Source organism: Bubalus bubalis, chromosome 2 (assembly GCF_019923935.1).
Source record: "Bubalus bubalis isolate 160015118507 breed Murrah chromosome 2, NDDB_SH_1, whole genome shotgun sequence".
Taxonomy (NCBI): Eukaryota; Metazoa; Chordata; class Mammalia; order Artiodactyla; family Bovidae; genus Bubalus; species Bubalus bubalis.
The window spans coordinates 71,366,959-71,392,326 of NC_059158.1; the positions used below are offsets into that span (position 1 = coordinate 71,366,959).

Genomic DNA, 25,368 nt, shown 5'->3' on the forward strand with positions numbered 1-25,368 from the left:
TACCCGAAGGGCTATATATTTGTGTGCCTAGGTGGGAACCCACAAAAGTACACTGGTAGATTTTGAATGTCCATTGCATTTAAAGTGGAAACTCTTACCTCTGAGACAACTTCAATTCCCAAGTTGTGCTTATGCTGAAGGAAAACAATGAAACCCCCCAACCCCTCAAAATCTGTTCAACAGGAACTTTCCAGAGTAATCTAGTGATTGACTGAAAGTGACTGAAAGAAAATATATAAACATACCTCATAAAGTAATGGGTCGGGAAGGAACATGCAGAGAATAGTCCCAGACCCATGGATGGTTCTACAGTAGGGAGATGTGATGTGCTTAAATACATGTTTATATGTGCACATAAAATTCTCTAGAACTTGCTCATCGTTTTAATTTTATGTTTCCAAACTTTTCCTTAAAAAAAAATAGAAAATGGTTCCAGAAGTCATGATTTATCTGTGACAGCATTTTAATCAGGAAGCATATAGGAAGCCAGGAGTGGGCAGGGAACCATCAAAGCGCGTTCCCCAAGAGAAGACTAAAGCCCTGGTTAGTTAGCTGTCCTAGCAGGGTATCTCGGAGGAACACATTGACATCTGATTCCCTCGCTTTCCGCTGTCTTTGCACCCTGCTGGGGATCCGTTAGCCTGCTGCTCAACTTCTTTAGAGAAAGAAAAAACAAAAAAAAAAGAACGAAGGAAAAAAACCCCAGACACCATCAAACTTTGAAGTCATTGCTGCACCAGCCTTAGGGATAAACAGAAAACCTGATGTAGCAGCATCACACTGAGCCTGTCTTTGCAATAGCGGGCAAAGCTTTTGCCCTTCATTTTCATTCTCAACTACGTCAAACTTCAGTGCACCTAGAATTTCAATGAGGCACTATAAATCATTATAAATCTTCTGTGTGTTAAGGGTTGAGAGAGTTAATTTTTGTTATGAACATAATCAGATTTTCAGCTCATCCCAAACCGGCTCTTGATTTTGGAGTATTTGATCAACAACAACAACAACAAAAAAGAGCTTGACCTGGCCAGGTTCCAGCTGGAATAATGATCTCCTGTAAAAGAAGATTTTGGCAAGAGTGTTGCCTCTTTGTGAGAATGTCAAGGCATTTCTGCAACAGGCAGGGCTTCTGAAATTAGGGTTATAGTAACTTCTGACTTTTTTTCTGCCTTCATTTGTCACGGTTGTTTTGGAAAATGCATTCCACCTGATGCAATTACGAACATGCTCTCTGAAAAGAAGGGAGGAAAAAAATCTTTAAAATACAGTTCAATTTGTAGAACCTGGAGTTAGAATTGATACACTGGAAAAGAGGAAGTAAGATGCTACATCAAGACAACTTTTCCAGATACCAAGAAATGAACTTCAAAAACAACTCAATGTTCCCCAGATGGGTCATGCCTTGTGTTCAATTTAGAAAAAAAAGAAAGAAAGAAAAAGTAGTAAGCTGCAGAGTGACTAGTTAGAATTCTCCTCTTAAAAGCCTACAAGGAATAGAATGTGGTTAAAGAGGGGAACAATTTTATCACGTACTTAATAAAAGTAGGACACCACCCAAATCAGTTTCTTATAAATGTTTTCCTCTACGACATTTAGTATTCCTGTGAATGAGAGAAAGGAATAGTTAAGGTTAACTTCTTATTTGTCTCTACAAAGTGGGGGACATATGTGGAATCACATAACTCCAAAAACTCAGGAAGAAAGAAAAGGTGGGAGGGAGGGAAGAAGGAAAGAAGAGAAGGGAGGGAAGAAAATAACTTTCTATATTCTCTATAATTTATCTGGCTCCACCTTCTCCTGGTGATGAGTTGGGGTTGTTCAGGGACTGATTTTAAAGCATCTCAGTTCTTTCTGGTTAAAACAAGTCCTTAGGAAGACTAAAATGTGAATTGTCCTCAGTCAGAACCATTCCTTCTCCCCAGCTGACGTCCAGGTGCTAGGGGAGCTTACCTGTCCTTGTCACGGTTCTGTGGCTGGGGGGTGAGAGGGACCGAGTTCCCCAGTTGCCTGCGGGGTCAGGACTCTGGGTGTGATGCGGGGTTGGTCTCTGGGACTGTGGGGTGGCTGCCACAAGCACTTCGTGCAGGGTCTGACTGTTGGCTCTGGCTGCCGCAGCTCTGATCCATGCAGACCATGGCGAGCCGCCACCTGCTTCCCGGTCAGTGCTCATCGGCTGGTTCTCTGTCATCACTCAACCCCTGCAGAAACCCCAGCTACTTTCTCTTCATCCTGCCGTCCACACAGCAGCTTCCTCAGTCCTTTCCAATATGCAGCCTGGGTAGTGCCAGCTCATTCTAAGAAAGTTCTGTCATTTTCCTGAATCGGGCTCTGAGATTCAAGAGATGAGCCTTCCCCTCATCTTCAGGGTTTGACCCCCAAGGAACATGGAGCCAGGACACTCACATCTGATCTCATGGCCCCCCTCGGCCCCTCTCTCTTTTTCCTCTTCTCCCTCTCTCCTCCTCTCCTTTCTCTAAGACAGGAGTGGGAAGTTTATGAATTTCCTTTTCCTAGTCTGATGAGAACTCTCCTTGTATGGTCTCCTCTATGCTCCCCACGCCAGAGCTTTGTAGTCACACTTGATGATCTGCTTTAGCCAGGCTTGGTTCTTAAGAGATAAGAGTTCTGAAATTTAGAAATCCCCTTTGTGGCTCAGATGGAGATGCAGGATACAGGATGCTTGGGGCTGGTGCACTGGGATGACCCAGAGGGATGGTACGGGGAGGGATGTGGGAGGGGGGTTCAGAATTGGGAACATGTGTACACCCGTGGCAGATTCATGTTGATGTATGGCAAAACCAATACAATATTGTAAAGTAATTAGCCTCCAATTAAAATAAATAAATTTAAATTAAAAAAAAAAAAGAATCTGTGTGCAATGCAGGAGATCAGGGTTTGATCCATGGGGTGGGAAGATCCCCTGGAGAAGGGACTAGCCACCCAATCGAGTATTCTTGCCTGGAGGATCCCATAGACAGAGGAGCCTGGCGGGGGTCACAAACACTTTCACTTTCACTTTTCTCTCCGCACAAAACCAGCCCTGAGACTTACTCTCTGAAACCTGGGTGATGAGAGCTTGCTGTTTTTAGCAGGGAGCCACCACTTGCTGAGAGGAGGAAAGTCTGCAGAGCTGATGGGTGGGGAGCCATGGGCATCATGGTTCAAGTAGAATAAAAATACATTGGCTTCATATTTTCAAATTCTCCTACTTGTTACACATAGGACAATGCTATCTGATGCTATAACCCAGTCTGAGAGCTGATAGTAAAACCTGTTCAAAATTTTCTATGTATTATTCAGATCAGATCAGTCGCTCAGTCGTGTCCGACTCTTTGCAACCCCATGAATCGCAGCAAGCCAGGCCTCCCTGTCCATCACCAACTCCCAGAGTTCACTCAGACTCACATCCATTGAGTCAGTGATGCCATCCAGCCATCTCATCCTCTGTCGTCCCCTTCTCCTCCTGCCCCCAATCCCTCACAGCATCAGAGTCTTTTCCAATGAGTCAACTCTTCGCATGAGGTGGCCAAAGTACTGGAGTTTCAGCTTTAGCATCATTCCTTCCAAAGAAATCCCAGGGCTGATCTCCTTCAGAATGGACTGGTTGGATCTCCTTGCAGTCCAGGGGACTCTCAAGAGTCTTCTCCAACACCACAGTTCAAAAGCATCAATTCTTCGGCGCTCAGCCTTCTTCACAGTCCAACTCTCACATCCGTACATGACCACAGGAAAAACCACAGCCTTGACTAGACGGACCTTTGTTGGCAAAGTAATGTCTATGCTTTTCAATATGCTATCTAGATTGGTCATAACTTTCCTTCCAAGGAGTAAGCGTCTTTTAATTTCATGGCTGCAGTCACCATCTGCAGTGATTTTGGAGCCCCCCAAAATAAAGTCTGACACTGTTTCCACTGTTTCCCCATCTATTTCCCATGAAGTGATGGGACCGGATGCCATGATCTTCGTTTTCTGAATGTTGAGCTTTAAGCCAACTTTTTCACTCTCCACTTTTACTTTCATCAAGAGGCTTTTGAGTTCCTCTTCACTTTCTGCCATAAGGGTGGTGTCATCTGCATATCTGAGGTTATTGATATTTCTCCCGGCAATCTTGATTCCAGCTTGTGTTTCTTCCAGTCCAGCGTTTCTCATGATGTACTCTGCATATAAGTTAAATAAGCAGGGTGACAATATACAGCCTTGATGTACTCCTTTTCCTATTTGGAACCAGTCTGTTGTTCCATGTCCAGTTCTAACTGTTGCTTCCTGACCTGCATACAAACTTCTCAAGAGGCAGGTCAGGTGGTCTGTTATTCCCATCTCTTTCAGAATTTCCCACAGTTTATTGTGATCCACACAGTCAAAGGCTTTGGCATAGTCAATAAAGCAGAAATAGATGTTTTTCTGGAACTCTCTTCCTTTTTCCATGATCCAGCGGATGTTGGCAATTTGATCTCTGGTTCCTCTGCCTTTTCTAAAACCAGCTTGAACATCTGGAAGTTCACGGTTCACATATTGCTGAAGCCTGGCTTGGAGAATTTTGAGCATTACTTTACTAGCATGTGAGAGGAGTGCAATTGTGTGGTAGTTTGAGCATTCTTTGGCATTGCCTTTCTTTGGGATTGGAATGAAAACTGACCTTGTCCAGTCCTGTGGCCACTGCTAGTTTTCCAAATTTGCTGGCATATTGAGTGCAGCACTTTCACAGCATCATCTTTCAGGATTTGGAATAGCTCAACTGGAATTCCATCACCTCCACTAGCTTTGTTCGTAGTGATGCTTTCTAAGGCCCACTTGACTTCACATTCCAGGATGTCTGGCTCTAGGTCAGTGATCACACCATTGTGATTATCTGGGTCATGAAGATCTTTTTTGTACAGTTCTTCTGTGTATTCTTACATCTCTTCTTAATATCTTCTGCTTCTGTTAGGTCCATACCATTTCTGTCCTTTATCGAGCCCATATTTGCATGAAATGTTCCTTTGGTATCTCTGATTTTCTTGAAGAGATCTCTAGTCTTTCCCATTCTGTTGTTTTCCTCTATTTCTTTGCATTGATCGCTGAAGAAGGCTTTCTTATCTCTTCTTGCTATTCTTTGGAACTCTGCATTCAGATGGAAGACAAAATATACACATTCAAACGTATCAGTTTTATGTAGTTTATACCCTGTCTTCCAAACTTTTGCCAAAATGATCATTAAAAAAAAAAAAAAACAACCACTATATCATGGTATTCTCCTGCTTAAAAACCTCAGGTTACTACCACCATCTATAAGATACCTCCCAGACTCCTGGGTTAATCCTCTCATTCTGAGGCCCCTGCCTCTTGACCTCATGTCATGTCACCCAGGCACTTTTTGCCCCAAAGCACAGGGCTCACAAACCCTCTCAGCTGTCTTCCTTTGCCTTTGCTTATCCCTCCCTCCCTCTCCTTTTTGTCTGGAAGAAGTCGCCCCAAACTGTCCCCTCCTCTGAGAAAGCTTTTCTCCCCTCAGCACTCTACCGATCTCTGCATGACTACATGTGACACTCCGTGTTGTGGTCATCTTTCTGTCTGTCTTTTCTGTTTTCCTTCCGCATTAGATTAGTTTCCTGGAACCATCATAGTCCTGGTTCCCAGAACAGTGCCCAGTATATTCAAACTTCTATCAGCTAAATAAACGAGTGAAGAAACAGAAGGGAAAATAATGCAACATGGGACCACAGAATTAATAAGCAGTGGAATGTATGAAGTAGGGTTATAGTGTCATTTTAAATTATCATCTATAAATACATAAAACCTTTCATCAGAGTATGCACTGCTATATTCCTGCCCATAATCTGAAGTATATGGCCTATGCTATCTTTTTAGAGAGTGGTTTGGTTCTCATCATGGTTGAATTGGCCCTTAATTCTAGTGTAAAAAGACCAGTTTATAGCCATGAATTTTTCAGAGCTTTAACTTTTTCAACTAGGAAATACATAAAATTTTCTTTGCTTCCAGCGTTGGCTGAAAATATAGTTATTTTAATATCCAAGTTAACAGGGAGAGCTAACACATGTACACAGATTTCAAGAAGTTTTATATATATACATACAATTTCATGAAATTACAATACAATGAAACACTAAATTATCATGATTAAAATATAACTTTCCATTGACTTAGAAGACTTTTCAGATCCTCCAATGCCCGACAGTTATCAAAACAAACATGAAATAGCAATGTGCTCTGCAGGACAAAGTGCTGAATAGCCGAGAGGGCTCATTATTAGAAGAACATTCACGTTCATGTCACTCCCTGCATCGGGCATGGTATGTGGCCAGTGAAGGCATCACACAGCTTTGGCTATATCTCACGGTTCTTCCTGAATACCTGACATGCCAGACTGTTTGATTTTGGAGAAGGTCTTCCACCTCCAAAAAATGACTATGATTTGATAAAGCAACCAGCTCTGTGTACATTTTTTTTGTAAACAAAATGGACTTTGATTTATTTCAAGTAGCTTTTAAAAACCTTTTATTTATACAGTAGGACTCAATTTCTATTCATATGCATTTTATGAGCCCAAAACTGCCATCATGAATCTATATTAAAATGCTGGAATCTGGTTTAAAAAAAAAAAGTTCTAATACACTCCCTAATAAGGCTTTTGAGGGTAGAATTTAAGATAAGATCTAATTCTTCCTATCCAGCTGACCAGCATAAATAACTCTTTTTAAAAGTGTTTCTGCTTTGAACTTATAAAGCTAAAAATCACTTAACCCCAAGTCCATACAAGGCTTGGAATGTTGTCTTAAGTTACTTTCCAGTGCCACTAGAAAGCATATTTTAAATGCTGATTTACCTCTTCATGGCCTCTCTTCTCCTAAGAAGAAAATGGAAAGAAGGAAGAACGTAAGGGAGGAAAGGAGAGAGGGAGGGAGTAAAGGAGGGAGGAAGGAAAGAAAAAAGGGTGGGGTGGGAAAGAGGGAGAAAGAAGAAAACTTTCATTTTTCACTAGGAAAAGAATCAAGTCCTTTTTTAAAGATTGATTTTTGCATTCTAGGGGTGCCTCTCCAAAATTTCTGCAATTTAATGTTCATTTGAAGGGTCAGCATTGTTTTTGCTCCTGGGAAGTGAGGCATGAAATAAACATAAAGTATTCTCATTATGCTGTTGCCAAACAGAATCCTCTATATTGTGTGAAATGTTTCCTAAGAGAATTCAAGGAGGCAATATCTGGATCCTCAGCTATCACTACTCTTATATTTAGTTATCAGAGCTGCAGCTGTAAGATATTAAATAAATCACTCAAGGCACATTGCCTCATCTTAACAAGCAGATGCTAAATGACAATGTGACCAGAGGGAGCCAGGCTCTCAACCTCATGTACAGTGTCCATGGCAGCCCAACTGCTGTGCTCACTGTTTTTCATTATAGATGATAATTTAAAATGTTGAGTCTGTTAGGCAGTGTCTAAAACAAAGTTAAAGATGTCTATCAGACTGAGCTTTTGGAAAAGAATTTCAGTATTACAGTCCAGAAAGATACAAAAGTGTCCCTGTATATACTATCTCAGCAAGCAGACACCTCTTGAATACTGACTCTAGCAGCCACTGGATAAGGGCTTGCTTAAATTTTAAAGTTTACAAGCATTGTAATTTGACCCCAACTCTGTGAAGGAAGAAAATACTTCATTTTGGATCCTATAATATCTATGGTCTTAGTTTTATATATGAGGAAATGAAAACCTACAGAAACTAACGGACTTAACCAGAGTGAAGCGGTTAGTACTCAGCAGAGCCAAAATTTCAAAGTCAAGTCCTCTCGGCCTTATTTTGCTGCTTTTTCCCACCACACTGCCCCGAGGAAGTGAAAGGCGACTCCATTTTTATCCAGCAGGGCTGTACCTCAGAAACCTCCCATTTACAAAATAAAACTGAGTTCTTCAGAGAGGAGGATACAAGGAGCCGAGTAGAGATTCTAGAGAGAGCAGTTCCTGGAGTGCTGAATGAGCCAATAGGTTCTGTTTAGCTAGTTACCAGAGAAATACTTTCTCAGAAAGATTTTATGTCAAGTTGTCCTTGACCAAACACTTTGATCTGCGACGGAGTTGATGTTGCCAATTAACAATGGCAGATTGACCTCCCTAGTTTATTCCACACCCTTCTGGGAATTCCATTAATAAAATAACAAAGGAAAAAAATTGGGGGGGAGGTGAATTTTTAAAGATATAAACATTCTCGGGAAATGAAAAGAGGCTGAAAGAATTTTAAGGAACTCTGATAGAAAAAGCCTACCGTGCCTTGCACAGTCTGTAAGTAAGGATGTTAACAACCTGCTGTTGAGGACCCAGAAGGAAATCGAGGATGTCAGGAGAGAAAATATATATGGCCTCAGAGAATACCTAAATCCTCAAGACCAGACTGTGGGGACAAGTCAGGACTCACGTCCTCTTCTTCCTGTGATGCCCCCTCAAGCTGTTGTCCACATGCAAACACATTTTCATCCAGGAACACCAGTGTATTCTGCTCTAGCCACTTAATGTAAACTTCAAAATGTGTTTCCAAATGCCTGACATAATTTTCATATTATCCTTTGAAATGGCAGCCTAGAATTCCAAAGAGTGACTTGTCACAATTTATTCAATCATTTCCTACTTTTTTTTGGTTGTTTTGTTGTTTTTGCTAATTATAAAATGAGCACTTTTGTTCAATATTTTATTGACTTATTTAATGCTATTAAGTGTGGTTAGAAATAGTAATGTTGCATTTCTTTAAAATATATATAAATTCTCAAAGACAATAGAATGTAAGAGGGCATAAAATATCCTCAAAATTGGAGGCTGGAAAGGAAGTTATTTCCCAGGATGGCTGCAGAAGGGGACATCAATAGGAAGAGAACTGATCTGTCTTTCAGAAGGAGTAGGCTCAGGATGGCAAGGGTCCAGTTCAGCCAAGAGGGAGTCTATTAATTTCCTACTGCTGCCTAGCAAAATACAAGAAACTGGGTGGCTTAACACACCAGAAATCTACTCTCTCACAGTTCTGGAGACTAGAAGTCAGAAATCAAGGGGTCAGCAGGGCCAATTCTTTCTGGCAGCTCTGCAAGAGAATCCATTCCACACCTCTCTCCTGGCTTCTGGAGCCCTTGGCATTCCTCGGTATGTAGCTGTGTCACTTCCATATCCACCTCTGTCTTCACGTGACATTTTCCCGCGTCTCTGTGTCCCTGTGTCTTCATATGGCCTTCTTATAAGGACACCAGCCATTGGATTTCGGGCCCACCCTAATGCAGTATGCCTGTGTCTTAACTTGTTAATATCTGTGTGTGCATGCTCAGTTGCTCAATCATATCTGACTCTTTACGACCTTGTGAACTATAGCCCGCCAGGCTCCTCTGTCCGTAGGATTCTCCAGGCAAGAATACTGGAGTGAGTTGCCATTTCCTGCTCCGGGGGATCTTCTCCACCCAGGGGTTGAACCCACATCTTCTGTGTCTCCTGTATTGGCAGGTGGATTCTTTACCACTGAGCTACCTGGGAAGCCCCTGATAACATCTGCAATGACTCTGTTTTCAAATATGGTCACATCCCCAAGTATCAGGGTTAGGAATTCAGCATCTCTCTCTGTTTTTTTGAGGGGAGGGTGTGTCACAATTCGATCCATAGTAAAGAGACTGAGGCTTGAGCCTGGAAACAGAGGTTGGAAATGGGGTTCCTGGAGTCTCCTCTCTGCTGCCAACTCAGGAGACCAGAGGGCTCTTCTCTCAGAGCATTAACTGGGAGAACCTGTAACTGAAATTAGAAGTCTGTGGAATGACTGACTAGACCCCATGAGGCCTCCCCATACCCCACACCCCTCCCCACTCCCGCCCTACTTTGCACTCAAGATGCCAGAGGCCAGATAGCCCCAGAGGCAGAAAGGTGGGATTCCTCTTCAGGGAAGGAGAACAGCTGCAGAGAGAAGACCTGTATGTACTTGCACTTGGGATTCCCTCAGTGAGAGTTTTGGCTCCCTGCAGAACGCCCTTAAGATGAAGCCCCACCACCACCACCCCCCAACAACCACAGCCTCTCTGCTCCCCCGCCCCACTTTACTCACTGTCCAGAACAAGTCTTTCAGTGCTGCATGCTTAAATATCTGCTAACAGATTAGGGCCACAGCATGTTTGAAAAGAGCTTCCAATGTGAAGGAATGGAAGTGAATCAAAACACTGAATGAAAAAGGATTTCAGAGCATACAGGAGATGCAAAAAACAAAAGACAACTTCAGAAAGCCTCTCCTATCATCAAAAAGACAAATATGTTATAAATTAGGACCTAATGCCTGATGTTTTCCTTCTCCAGTACTTTCTAGTTGCTATGTCATGATTTTCTCCTCCTCTGGGACCTCCTATCCTGGGCTCTCCTGACTCCGCCCCACTGCCAGTGGCCTCCACTCAGACCTTGTCAGGCTCACAGCCCCTCCCCACTCTCACCCTCTAGATTCCATCATCATAACACCAGGCTTATCTTCCAAGGGGAAATCTGACTGTGGGCCCTTCAGATCCTCCCTTCCCATCAGAGAAGAAAAAATCCAAGCTGGCACATTGGCCTGCCCATGCTCACCTCCTCGCCCTCCACCCTGAGCCTTCTGCTCTTGACACACCCACCACTGTTGTTGTTGATCAGTCACCAAGTTGTGTCCGACTCTTCGTGACTCCACGGCCTGCAGCACGCCAGGTTTCCCTGTCCCTCACCATCTCCTGGAGTTTGTCCAAGTTAATGCTCATTCAATCAGGGATGCCACCCAACTCTGTCACCCTCTTCTCCTTCTGCCTTCAATCTTTCCCAGCATCAGGGTCTTTTCCAATGAGTTGGCCCTTTGCATCAGGTGGCCAAAGTATTGGACCTTCAGCATCAGTCCCTCCAAAGAGTATTCAGGGTTGATTTCCTTTAAGATCAACTGGCTTGATCTCCTTCCTGTCCAGGGGACTCTCAAGAGTCTTCTCTGGCACCACAGTTCAAAAGCATCAATTCTTCTTTATTGTCCAGCTCTCACATCCATACATGACTACTGGAAAAACCATAACCTTGACTGTATGGACCTTTGTTGGCAAACTGATGTCTTTGCTTTTTTACTCCCCTACTCATAGTCCAAGCCCATGTCTTTGCTCACACAGCTGCCTCTGCCAGGCCCACCCTTCCCTCTTCTCTCCAGCAAGTCCTTCTCTGACTGCAGGAATCTGCTCAGGTGACAAGCTTCCCCCAGGAGGTAGATATCCTGGTCTCCAGGGCCCACTGCATTTTCCGTTATTAGCACATTATTCTCGTTTGCATTCCCTGTGTCTGTTACTCAGCTGTAATGCCTTCGCACACTGCATGCCCCCAACCTCCGCCTTGCCCCAACTAGAGCAGCGGTCTCTGGTTGTGACTCAGCTGCCTGCCATGAGACCCCTCGGGGCTGCCTCCATTGGCAACACAGCCAACATAGCAACAGGATGGGGAAGGAATGCGTTATTGCAAAGCTGTTAGGAAGATCTTGCGTTTCCCCAGCATCTCGTGCCTTCTGCGTTGCCTGACATAACCCACCATTCCTGAGCTGCCCTGTGGTGGGCTTTAGCATTTCCGTCTTTATTTCACGGCTGAGAAGCTAGGGAGGTTATACTTGCTGCTCACAATCGCCCCAATGAATTAGGGGGAGCTTCAGCAAATGAATGCCTCCCACCAGCAAAGGGAGGGCTAAGCCACAGAACCAGAAAATAACAGAAGAGGGAGAATGATTCTCCAAGTCCCTGACTTCACATGTCACCTGTGATCACACTATAGATGGTCTGAACAGCTGAAAAACCTAATATGACACGAGAAAGAGAGCAACAGAGACATACAGAGAAGAAAGAGGCAGAGGGAAAAGAGAAAAGATGAACAACAAAGGCTGAACGCTTTTATAAATCCCCCTCCTTACTTGTAGTGAAACCTGCTGCTCCTTATCCTCCACACTATTTTCATGGTGATCACCCTGGGCTTTTAGGTTTGACTGTGAAAGTATTAATAACTCCACTGTGCTACATTTCTAAGGCATTTGGCCTTACAAAGTGACTTTCTTTTTTGGAGTAAATGCAATTGATGATAGTTAATATCAACCTTTCCAAGAGTCTGAACCAAGGGAGACGGGATTTGTGGAAATGCTTTTGGAAAAGTAAACTTTGCATGCTAAAGCCCTCCATACATATGAGCTGTTATTCTTGTTATTAGCATTAATAGCATCTCTAAGCCTCAGTAGCCTCGGTTGGAACTTTGGATAAAAAAATAGCGAACTGCGGGTCTCACCAAGATGTAGTAAAGCTATAACAATAACATTTCCTGGACACTTCTTGTGTGCCAGACACTAGACTGACTTTCCAAGTCTGATTAAATTTTCTTAGCAAAATCAAGGATGGGGAAGGAATGCATTATCACAAAGCTGCTATGAAGATTTTGCATGCCTAATATAACCCACCACTCCTGAGCTGCCCTGTGGGAAACTTTAGCATTTCTGATCAAGATTGATTTAACTTTCTTAGCTATATCAAGATAGATTCTACTACCACCCCCCTTTTCAGATGTGAAAACTGAAGCTAGAAAGTTCCTATGACATGCCTAAGAGTACACAGATATTAGGTAACAGAGCTTAGATTTTTTATTTCAGCCTTCAAATCTGGGCTCATGGTTGATAGAACCTTGTTGCCACCTGAGAGGCTGTGTATGCAGGCATCAGTGTACAGACCTCAGGTCCTTACTGAATCACCTGAAATGGAAGCAACACTATCGTCATACTGAAATGCCTGCCTAGAAGCAAACTTGCAAATCATCTGTAGGGGAGTGAAACCCTGAAAGTTCCCTTGTGACCTGACTTGATGATGGCAGAGCTAGGTTTAGAAACCAAGACTTTGACCTTCGGTGTAGGGTTTGCCCTGATATACTCTGCTACTGCTGCTACTGCTAAGTCGCTTCAGTCGTGTCCGACTCTGTGTGACCCCATAGACGGCAGCCCACCAGGCTCCCCCATCCCTGGGATTCTCCAGGCAAGAGCACTGGAGTGGGTTGCCATTTCCTTCTCCATGCATGAAAGTGAAAAGTGAAAGTGAAGTCACTCAGTCGTGTCCGACTCTTAGCGACCCCATGGACTGCAGCCCACCAGGCTCCTCCGTCCATGGGATTTTCCAGGCAAGAGTACTGGAGTGGGGTGCCATTGCCTTCTCCGATATACTCCGCTACCTACATATAAAATTTGAAGCATATTATCGCCAAGTTTTCAAAGCTGTCCTGAAGGAACAAAGTTTAAAAAGCATATCTGTCTGAGTAGTGATGCAGATTTCAAACACACAGCAAGCAGATGGAAGCAAGGAGTTTGTTTTAAAGGACAGCATGGTGAACCAAGATGTCTCTAAGAACAGGGGAAATGGAATGAAAAGTCAGCAAGCAAGGTAGAAAAGACAGCCCTGAGAGGGCCTGAGAAACTGAACACAAAATCTGAAGGAAGATAAATGGATAATTTAACAGCCGTTCAGTTTTTAAGAAAGACAAAGAACAAGCTACATTGCATCAGAAAAGGCCTAGAAATGATGATGGATGGGGCCCTTCAAATGAGTGGTGAACACAACAGAATCACAGTCGCCTGCACAATTCCCAGCTGAGGGCAGATTTGAGGAACTAAATAAGGATATGAGACTGATACGGATTGAAGAGTTTTTCAAAATCCATTTAATGGCCAGGCAGAGGACATTGATTGCTTTTCAGAGGAAATGTTTAGAATCAATGAGTAGTCGGCCCTTATCGGAATGTGGATGGGGGAGAGGGACGGAGGCTTACACACAACATTAGCATGCTGTGCATTAAGGTACTGAGATAATTGTTGAATTATGGTAGCAAAGCACTAAATTATTTTGATCTTTATGAAATAAGTATTTCTCTTTTTTATCCTGTACTCGTGAGCTTTATGAACAATGAAATGACTTGCTAGTGAGTAATTCTAATGCATGATCAAAGGTTGCTAATTCTATTATCAGTGCATGTTAAACTTTTAAATAAGATATTTTAGTGTTAAATAGTTGATACATGCCCAGTGAACAAAATTCACAAAAGGCACAAAAATATTAGAGAGACGAGGTACTGCCTCATACTTCTGTCCCCCGGTCACCTAGGTCTTCTCCCTCAGGGTAACCACTGTTACCCAATTTCATCCAAAGATAATCTATGTAGAAGCAGAAATATAGTGTTTTTTTAGCTTTTTCTTTTATTCAGATATAGTTGGCGTATAATACACATATGGATATACACACACACATGTATATGTGTGTATATATCTATATATACACATATATGAATGTCTATCCTGCTCCAACATTATTTTTTTTACACTTAATATATGTTTGAGATTACTCCTTTTTCATGTTCAGACAGCAGCTATCTCATTAGTTTTGATGGCTGCAGAATATCAGATTTTAAAGATGTAAAATGAATTATTTAATCAATAACTATTATTTCTGAACACTGATGTTGTTTCTAATGATTTGCTATTGTTAACAGAGTGCTATAAATATCCTTGTAAATGCATCATCTTCATAATTTATTTGTAAAATAAATACCTAGACTGGACACTTGGCATATGGGCATTTGGAATTTTGATAGATATTGCCAACTTTCTCTCTGTGGAGTTGGAACCAATTTATATTTCCACCAGCGATGGCTGAGGTGCCTCTTCCTCTGTACTCTTACCAATACAAGCTATTATCAAACTTCTTGAATGTTGCCAATATGATCGTGCAAAATCTATCTCATTATAGTTTTAATGTGTATTTTCCATACCATAAATGAGTTTGATCATATTTTTAGTATAGATTTATTTACTTAGGAGTAATTGTATTTTTTTCTATAAACTCTCCACATTTTGCCCTTTTTTTATTGGGCTGGTGGTCTTTTCTTATTTATTTGTAGGAGCTCACTGTATATTAAAGAAATAGACTTTTATCTGTAGCAAAAGTGGCAATTCCACTCCCCCCCCAGGTTGTCATTTATCTTTTCACTTTTCACTCTGTTTATGCTATACAGAAATACATTGATTTTATGTAGTCAAACTCGTCTCCTATGACTTCTGGATTTTATCATACAGATCATGACTTTCCCATTCCAAAATTAGAAATTCTTTAAATTCTCAGAACTTCTTTCAGTACCTTATGGTTTCATTTTTTATATTATATCTGTGACTCATCTGGTTTTACCTTATTGTGTTGGATACAAAGTTTGTAGATGGCTACCCAGTTTTCCCATGAGTTTTTTCCTAATCTTTTTCCCTATGATTTAAAAGGTCACCTTCATCATATACCAAATTCCCTTAAACAATTCTAGTTTAACTCTTTCTATTCCGTTCTATTACTCCCTCTGCCTAGTCATGCTGTTTTAATTAATATTGCTTTAGATAATATATATATGTGTGTGTATATATATATATACATAATATTTTATTTATTTATTTTTGGCTGTGCTGGCTTTTCACTGCGGGGCTACTCTCTCGTTGTCTTGTGAGGGCTTCTTACCGCCCTGGCTTCTCCTGCCGTGAAGCACGGGCTCTCGGGAACGAGGGCTTCAGAGCCGTGGCAAGTGGGCTCAGCAGTTGCAGCTCCCGGGCTCTAGAGCACAGACTCAGTAGCTGTAGCTTATCAGCTTAGTTGCTCTTTGGCATGTGGGATCCTCCTGGACCAGGGATCGAACCCGTGTTTCTCTCATTGGCAGACGGATTCTCCATCACTGAGTCACTGAGGAAGTCCCTAGAATATATTTTAATGATAAGCCTAGTTTCACTTTCCCCGTTACTCTTTCAGTAGTTTCTAAGTATTCTTGCTTATTTTTCCATAGAAGGTCTGTAATTTAGTTCAAAAACAAATCTAGTTTGTCTCTTTATTGGGATAAATGATCAAGGTTAAATGACCAAGGTTAAATCAAGGTTAAACAGCTGAAGGTTAAATGAATGCAAAACTTCCCAACATTGAGATGAAAAATGGTGCCTATTAGGAAGTTTTTGTTCATAATATTCTAATATTCTCTTCTTTAAACTGAACTTTAAAATTTAATTTAAAAATATTTAGAGTATTTGTCCTGCTGTTCCCACACATAAAAACTTTCCCCATATCTTAGTTTTGGGGAGAGTTAGCAATATAATACAGAGAAGGCAATGGCACCCCACTCCAGTACTCTTGCCTGGAAGATCCCATGGGCAGAGGAACCTGGTGGGCTGCAGTCCATGGGGTCACTAAAGAGTCAGACACAACTGAGCGACTTCACTTTCACTTTTCACTTTCATGTATTGGAGAAGGAAATGGCAACCCACTCCAGTGTTCTTGCCTGGAGAATCCCAGGGATGGGAGAGCCTGGTGGGTTGCAGTCCATGGGGTCGTACAGAGTCAGACACGACTGAAGCGACTTAGCAGCAGCAGCAATATAGTAAAGAAGCCACAGTAGCGTCTCTTCCCTCAGATCTTAAAGCTGACCCTTTCTATGGACAAAATGCCAGCTAATGATACACGCAGTGGAATGTGTAAAATATCCTTTGTCTTCTTATTCTTTCTCCCCCAAATCTTTATTTATTATGCTGTATAATTAAGAAAAAGTAGTTTCTCTTGCCATATGGAAAGAGACCACTAAAATAATAGAGGATTTTTGTCTCCAAGGATGTTCATCTAAAGACAAGCATCCCTCATGGATACTTTGGTTCTGATTCTCTATTGTTCTAGGGCAGTGGGATGCACAGGCTTTGATGGCTCCCTCCCTGTCTCAGATCTGAGTCCTGGTTGGTGCTGACATGAGGACCACCTTTAAACTCACAAGAAATGCTCAGGCATCATGAGATTTGCCTGGCACTCACCAAGCAGTTCATTAGTACAAATATCAGGTAAAAAACAGAAGAGCAAGTGTTAATAGGGTATTATAGAATCCATTCTTGGAGGTACCTTGATAGTTTACTCAGAACACCACTCACACCAAGAGCAAGGAACTCCACATTTTTACAACCCTCTCTGACTCAATGGACATAAATTTGAGCAAACTCCAGGAGATAGTGGAAGACAGGGAAGCCTGGTGTGCTGCAGTCCATGGGGTCACCAAGAGCTGGACACCGCTGAGCAAGTGAACAGCAACAACCCTCTCCCACACAGGCACTCTAGCTGTTATGTTTGGAGAACCTTGAGCCCAAGCTTGTGAGAAGTATACAGAAAGTACATAGTAAACACATGCTTGCAGCTCAACAAACTAAAATTTTTAAATGGTTCTTTTTACACATTGAAATTTGCAAAAACAATAGATGATATATATGTCTGTGACATCTCGAGTGGCATAGTTTTACCGGGAAATACTTCGGTGAATGGAGAGGTAGATTGTTACCATGTGGCTGTGTTTTACTTACATGTTCCAACCACTTACATGAGGCCCCATTCATCAAAGCCTATGGCTTCTGGGTCAGCAGCTTATTCCTTCCAAGTCCAGATGTTGCCTACACAATGAACATGATTGATTAGCTACCAACGTGCTCTGAAAACCCGACCAACAGGGTAACGTAGGACAGTCTCCTAGAGGGGCTCATTATAGCAGAAGAAGCGGTCCTCCTTGCTCCTGTGCACAGGAGCCTCTTCAGGCTTGCCTGTGATTTACTACTTCAAACCCTCATTTTATTTTCCCAGGGTAAGCTCGAGTAGACGGGTCATAGATAAAAGACTCACTGTCTACACCTAATGCTTGGGAAGTGGTGCTTTTTCATTCCTTAGTGAGGCCTCCTCCCTCCTGTGACTTTGTCCCCAAACAGTGCTGAGGACACTGGAGCTGAAAAGTTACCCCATGGCCCAGACGCTGCGGCCATGTGTGAGACGCAGGCGCCACCAGCGTCCTAGTTGAGATCCCTCAGGGCAGACTCCATAGGCTCTGTCCTCAGCCTGCAGCATTCCAGCTCTGCTGTACACTTACCCATGGAAACACTGACCCTTTTAAATCGATTTTCCCCAATCTCAGGTTCCTTATCTGTCAAAACAGGGCCAACATCACCCGTCTCTGCATTGCTGCGAGGTTTAATGAGCTCACATCTGGAGGGGCCCTAGGATGGCACCTGAACACAGGACACATTCAGTACTCAGAAGCTATTAGTCCACTTTGGCCAAATGTGTTTTACTGTCTGTCACTGAGAGCAAGTGTGTGGCCTCGGAATAGACCCAGCCCCGTTTCATTCATTCATTCATTCAGTTTATAAAAGTGTAACATGTTCCATTTGCCACAGGCCCCACCTCTCCCAGCTGTATCCCCCAGCCTATTTCATTCATTAACTTTACTGGCCTGGCTGGGTAGACATTGAGTTTAAGATGCAGGGACAGCAGAGCCTGGTGGGCTTCGGTCTATGGGGTCACACAGAGTCGGACACGACTGAAGTGACTTAGCAGCAGCAGCAGCCCTATATTGTGGAAATAACAATGCTATTAATCCAAGGAGACTAAATTCCTGCCTCATTAATTCCTAATGTTAATGTAATTTATAAATATAAATTTTCCACAAAGGAATCCTTTGAACATATAAATAAAATAAAAATGAAACAAGTAACCTCTGAGAGATTAAGAACATGGAAAGAGAAAGAAAAGAGGGAGAGAAAATTGCAATAGAGTATTTTCTCTTCTACAGGCACTACTAATCTGCTTCAAACCTTGGAGAGAAAATGATCTCATTCTAAGTTATTACTCGGAGAAGGCGATGACACCCCACTCCAGTACTCTTGCCTGGAAAATCCCATGGACGGAGGAGCCGGGTAGGCTGCAGTCCATGGGGTCTCGAAGAGTTGGACACGACTGAGTGACTTCACTTTCATGCATTAGAGAAGGAAATGGCAACCCACGCCAGTGTTGTTGCCTGGAGAATCCCAGGGACGGGGAAGCCTGGTGGGCTGCCATCTACGGGGTCGCACAGAGTTGGACACAACTGAAGCGACTTAGCAGCAGCAGCAGCAGACCATGCCCTTAGGATTCCAAATATAGATCTGCCTCATTCTTACCCTGGATTCCAATGAACTTACTTGCCCCCCTCAAACCAAGTATTACATCTGTGGCTTTATCATCTTTAATTATGATTCCTATCTGATTAACTCTCTCACATTATTTAGATTTTAAGTTCTCAAATATCACTAACAAAACAGAAAGCTCTGACAGTAATTTTTGGCACTTGCAAAAATCAGACACAGACAATCTGCTATTGCTTAATAGATCCTACAGCTGTTACTGCTGTAAGGAATCTGCCGAGTTAAGATCACATATAGAAAAAGAGTTTTCTCAGCTGGAAAAAGAATCTCACCTGATGTGATAAACGTGGAGTAATACTGAACTACCACTAAGGAGAAAGTAAAAACAGCTAGTTGCTGTTTTTCCTGTCTGAGTTCACTTGATCATTAGGAACAATCCAGGCTAAATGAATGCCAAGTCACCCCAGACCTCTGAGCGTTCCTTCCTTGCAAGGTGAAATCCCATAGCTCTGCTGACTCACCACTCAGAGAGTTGGCAGTCTCTGCTGGTGTCTTGAGTCCCCATAGCATGGGAGACTAAGACTCAGCAGCCTTTAAAACCTTTCAAAGAATCTATTTGGCAGACTCTAGTGGTTCAAGGATAAGGGAGATAAGTGCTAACTGGTCCCTGACTCTAATGAACTTGGGTAGAGAAGGCTGACCCTTGAGTATTAGCAGCAACTTTTAAAAAATGTTTATTTATTTTTGGCTGTGCTGGGTCTTCATTGCTGCGTGCCGGCTTTTTCTAGTTGCAGAGAGTAGTGTCTACTCTCTAGTTGCCATGTGCAGGCTTCTCATTGCTGTGGTTTCTCTTGTGCAGCAGGGACTCTAGGCACACGGGCTTCAGTAGTTGCTGCACGTGGGCTCAGCAGTTGCAGCTCACCAACTCCAGAGCACAGGCTCAGTTCTTGTGGCTCATAGGCTTAGTTGCCCTGCAGCATATGGGATCTTCCCTGACCAGGGATCGAACCAGTGTCTCTTGCATTGCAAGGTGGATTCTTAACCACCTGATCCTCCAGGGAAGCCCAGCAGCAACTTTTTATGTTGGGAAAATTGAGACTCCCTTATGGCAGCCACCAGTTCAAAGTCTAGTAGGGGATTTCAACCTCAAGTAGTTCCTGCAGGTGACAGAGAACAATAAGGGACAACGGCCAAAGACCCAGTGTTTGGAGCTCAGGGACTCCCTCAAATGAGTTTGAGCAGAAATGGGAATTTGCTGGTTTAAGCAGCCAGGAAACTTAGAGATACAGCTGACTGGGCGGCATGTGGACAGATCCAGAGGATTCAAAGGCCATCATAAGACAGATGCCCCCATTTCTCTGCCTCTAGCTAGGTATGTTTTGCCTTCATTCTCAGCCAAGCTTTCCTCACACATCCTGGCAGCAATAAGGTCACATGTTCATTCTAGGTATTATCACACCAAGAGAAAGAAGGAAAAGAAAAGCTCATTTCCAGTAGTTCCAGGGGAAACCTTGCAAGACCTTTGATTTCCTTAGCTTGGATCCACATCTCTACGCCAATCACTGGTGTTGGTCAGGCCTGAATGATGTGCCCACTCAGAGCACATGGAGTGAACTGTTCCCTGAGGGAGGGTAAGAGGACAGTATCTAGCCTCTGCTGCCTACTACAGTTCACTTATAACCCACTGCCAAAGAAACTGGTCTCACAACTCCTCAATGCAAAGATCAATGTGTCCAAGTATCAAGATGGCTAGAACCTTTTGACACATACACAGGTAGCCATAAAGTAGAGACCTACATCCTGACATCAATTCTCTCAATCAGGAATTGCATGTGGTACTAGTAACAGAGATCTGCAATCACAATTCAGTTCAGTTCACTCAGTTGTGTCTGACTCTTTGCGACCCCATGGACTGCATTACACCAGGCTTCCTGCCCATCACCAACTCCCAGAGCTTTCTCAAACTCATGTCCATTGAGTCGGTGGTGCCATCCAACCATCTCATCCTCTGCCATCCCCTTCTCCTCCTGCCCTCAATCTTTCCCAGCATCAGGGTCTTTTCCATTGAGTCAGTTCTTCCCATCAGGTGGCCAAAGTATTGGAGTTTCAGCTTCAGCATCAAGCCTTCCAATGAATACTCAGGACTGATTTCCTTTAGGATGGACTGGTTGGATCTCCTTGCAGTCCAAGGGACTCTCAAGAGTCTTCTCCAACACCACAGTTCAAAAGCATCAATTCTTTGGTGCTCAGCTTTCTTTATAGTCCAACTCTCACATCCATACATGACTACTGGAAAAACCATAGCTTTGACTAGACGGACCTTTGTGGGCAAAGTAATGTCTCTGCTTTTTAATATGCTATCTAGGTTGGTCATGGCTTTTCTTCCAAGGAGCAAGCGTCTTTTAATTTCATGGCTGCAGTCACCATCTGAAATCACAATAGCTTCAACAAAATAGAAATTTACTTTTCTCTCTGATAATAATAATCCAAATAAGTCAATTCTAGGTTTCTATGATATGGCAGTTCCATAACAGTCAGAGACCCAGGCCCTGTTTATCTTCCCTTAGGACGTGGCTGCCATACTCAAGATTGCCTCATGGTCACAAGATGGCCACTGTAGCTCTAAACATCATGTTAATATTCCAGCAGCAAGAAGGAGAGAGGGGCAGGACATAGGATGCACCTTCCAAATGAATATACTCTCATTTAAGAGTCTTCTCAGAAGCTTTTTTTCTAAATTCTTCTTGCTCCTCCCTGGCCATTCCTAAGCTTTGCTGTTGTTACTTTTTAGTCACTAAGTCATGTCTGATGCCTTTATGAGCCCGTGGACTGTAGCTGCCATGCTCCTCTGTCCCTGAGGTTTTCCAAGCAGGACTGCTGGAATGAGTTGCCCTTTCCTTCTTCAGGGAAGCTACCCGACCCAGGGATCAAACTCAAGTCTCCTATATTGGCCACAGATTCTTTACCAGTGACCAACCAGGGAAGTCCCTAAGCTTAAGGGAGGCTAAAATGCTTACTGGAAAGGCAACTAGCAATCTCTGATAGAGATACCACAGCCCTGGTGGAGTAAATGACTCCGTCCCCAAATGGGAAAGAAGTCATAAGCCTTTTAAACTCCATCGTGTTCTAGCCTGGGGAAAACCCAGCAGTACATGGTGCCTGGAGCAGGTACATGTGTGACATATATAAACGATTATTATTAATTTTCCAGCCTGAGCCAATTACACACTAAAGGTTTGTTTTAAAGGTAGTATATTTAATGTGAATGTCTACAAACATTTATCCAAGAAAGTCTTGGTTCACTTCTGTGTTCACCATTATTGTTTGATTATTTGTTTTTCGAAGCAAGTTTTAAAATCTGCTGGAAGCCTCCCGTGGTAGTTAATACATTATCTTAAGCAATTTAATGCAAATTAATTTTTACACAACCTTGAGTTTCAGAGGCCATTGAACTGGGGAGGGAAGGAGTGAGGTTTAGGAGGAATCTGTTTGCTGCCTCCCATCTGGACCCCACAGCAGACTCCATCTGCTCTCACATGTAGTAACTAACACTTCGGCTACTCCCTTGCCAAACACACCATGTGGAAGTTAGCTTATCTTTTTACTCAGAAAAATGGTAAAATGCACAAAAAAGTGTGCACTTCAGGTTTTCTAGAAGACTCAACGGGATTATTTTAGTGTTTGGTAATTTGGTTTTGTACTGCAATGCAAATTTTCCATTCAGCTTTATGGTTCTTTTTTTGTTTTATTTCTGGGTTTCATTACCTTTTAATGCCACAATTCTCCTTTTCTAGTAGGGTCTTGCAACACATTCATATCATATAGGAGCCACCGAAAGGTTCAGGGTAGAAAGCAGCAGGCTCAGGTGTATGGTTTTGATTGACCAGGATAGCTGCAATGAGAGTTCATTGGATGGGACTCAAGGGAAGCAGGGAGCCCAGGCAGGAGCTGAGGAGGTTATAGAAGTGGAGAAGGTGAGGGTCGCCTGAGCTTGGGCGATTGAAATGGCGCTAGACTGACACATGGGGGCACTTGGGAAGCAGGATTGAGAGGACTTGGTGATAGTTTGGATGCAGGGGAAGACAAAGATGTAATGGACGACCTGTAGATTGCTGGGCTGGGCAGTTGGGTGGAGATGCTAATACTTAATTCCCTGAGGGAGTAACCCTGACAGCAGAGGTGGGTTCACAGGAAGGCAATGAGTTGAGTTCAGGACAATTCACGATCTGGCCTTTACAACATGATGGAGGAGTAGAAGGCTGACAAGCCAAATGGGATTCTTAGCAACTACATCATTGCAACATGGCACGTAAAATTCAGGAATATGGCAGATGCAATCGGGACTAATCCTTACCTTTGAGAACCAGGAGAGATTAGCAGTTCAACAGTTCACTAATTGAAAAGTTGGGATTTGCTGCACAATTGGCCACTTCTCTCTGAAGTCACAAACCTTCAGTCGAAGCTTTCTTGTTTCTTAGAGATGCTCTTTATGCATGTGACTGGCCAGTCTTGAGAATTCTAAAGAATTTCAGGTCCTGCCACCACTCGCATGCATTTCTTGCTTCTCCTGTTGAAGGTTTGAGCAGAGATGACACCAGCTGGTCATGCCACCAATGACTTTCCATTTCAAAATGCCAACCCCCAAGTGGGCTTTTGGACATTTTCAATGAGGAAGTTAAATGATCATGGTTGTAAGCAATCACATCTTCATTACAAGGATATTGCCTCAAACAAGACATTTAAGAGGGGCTCCAAGTCTATTTTTAAATTTTACCCCCCCAAATCGGTGTTTTTAAAATATTTTAATTTCTCTTTTCTCTACCATGCCATCATATCTGTTAGTTTCTGATTATTTCTCTTGAGTAGGGTGGGGAATGGAGGAAATCAGAAAATACAGTTCTTATTGCCAACACCCTGGGAATATATGAGTCAACATTAGGAAGTAAAAACCATCTTCTCTGGCCTTTAAAAAAAATAAATATCCAGCTCAGATAATTGCCTCAAAGTTTTTTTAAAAGGTATTAATGATGTAGTTGGACATTTTCAGGTTCAAAGGAAGTCTTTGAACTGCCTTTAATTTGGTGGGGTTCCTCTCTGCCCCTTTTCAGCAAGAATGTAGGAGTAGGGACTTCTTCTAAGAGCACAGCTTTCTGTTGGCTTCCTCCCCTGTACTGCATCTGCCTCCATCGATCCAGCAGTTGAGTTCTGAGAAGTGACTGTGGTCGACTGAGAAGCACACACAGGCCAGATGATGGCAGATGTGGATCCTGGTGGCAGAGGGAAAGCAAGGCCAAAATCTGCCTCCCAGCGGCTTAGTGAGCTGGTATAAACATGGTCTTAGGAATTATGGCAGTAAGACAGAATACTGTATTCATTTCCCAAGGGGGTCATGCTGGGGTTGTTTTTATAGCAGGATTTTGTAGCAGGTCAGAACGTCCTGACCCTACTCATCCTGACCTTCCCCTGTCTTCCTGCCACTGCTCTGTGGGCAGGGTGGAGGAGGGCTGCTGTTCCCAGAGCTAGAGATCTGGAGATATAGGCCTTGTTTCCACTCTCCCTTGGAGCTCATGGGCTGGGACCCAAGACAGAGTTGTTTAAAACCAATATTAGCAACTTCCACTGCTGGACCATAGTAATAGGGGGGATAAAACACCAAAAAAAAAAAAAAAAAAAAAAACCAGAAAAATACACAAAACAAGTTTCAGACAGTGGACCACAGCCACATAATACAGATTCATGAGAAGGGGGAGCAAATGAAATGGGCCCGCCAAGTGTCCCAGCTTACTCCCTGTGGGGAGTGACCAGGCCACAGCACAGGGAGGGGCACCCAGGCAGAGTCAGGGGTCTCACTGAGATAAGGAGGCAGAATCAGGAGTCGAGGGAGGCCAAGGAGGTGAGTGTTCTGGGAAAAGTGGCAGAGAAGAGATGGCTGCGTGAGGCAGCTCCAGAGATCTGCAGTGGCCCCTTGAGTCTTCGTGCTGTTCGCTCCCTGCACGTGAGGAAACCACTGAGGCTGGAAAGATCTAGCAAAAAGGAGCAAGCAGAGTAATCCTCAGAGTTCACATAGGCAGGGAAGTAGTCCATGCTTCCACCACCCAGAATTTTAGAGAAAAACCTTGAAATATATGATGTTCTCAGCACAGTTCTCAGAAGATTACTGTCTTAGTAATGGGGCCAAATTAGCCCTAGACTAAAGTTTGCTCCAGATCCACCAAGGGAAGCTTAAAGACAAGCCTCAAAGGATCATGTTATTTCTAAGTAACCTAAATGCTTTCCCCAATAAAACTGCTGCTGCTGCTGCTGCTAAGTCGCTTCAGTCCTGTCCGACTCTGTGCAACCCCATAGACAGCAGCCCACCAGGCTCCCCCGTCCCTGGGATTCTCCAGGCAAGAACACTGGAGTGGGG

At 43.1% G+C, this 25,368-nt stretch overlaps 1 protein-coding gene and 1 long non-coding RNA gene across 2 annotated transcripts in view; one reads left to right on the forward strand and one right to left on the reverse strand.

Moving 5' to 3' along the window:
- Positions 1-25,368, forward strand: part of PDE11A (phosphodiesterase 11A) — a 420,247-nt gene that overhangs the window by 389,044 nt on the left and 5,835 nt on the right. The window lies entirely within an intron of this gene.
- LOC123330863 lies at positions 124-24,382 on the reverse strand. Its single transcript, XR_006547107.2, has 2 exons — positions 23,317-24,382; positions 124-1,231 (listed from the first exon to the last, which is right to left on the reverse strand). It is a non-coding gene; the product is annotated as an uncharacterized LOC123330863 (long non-coding RNA).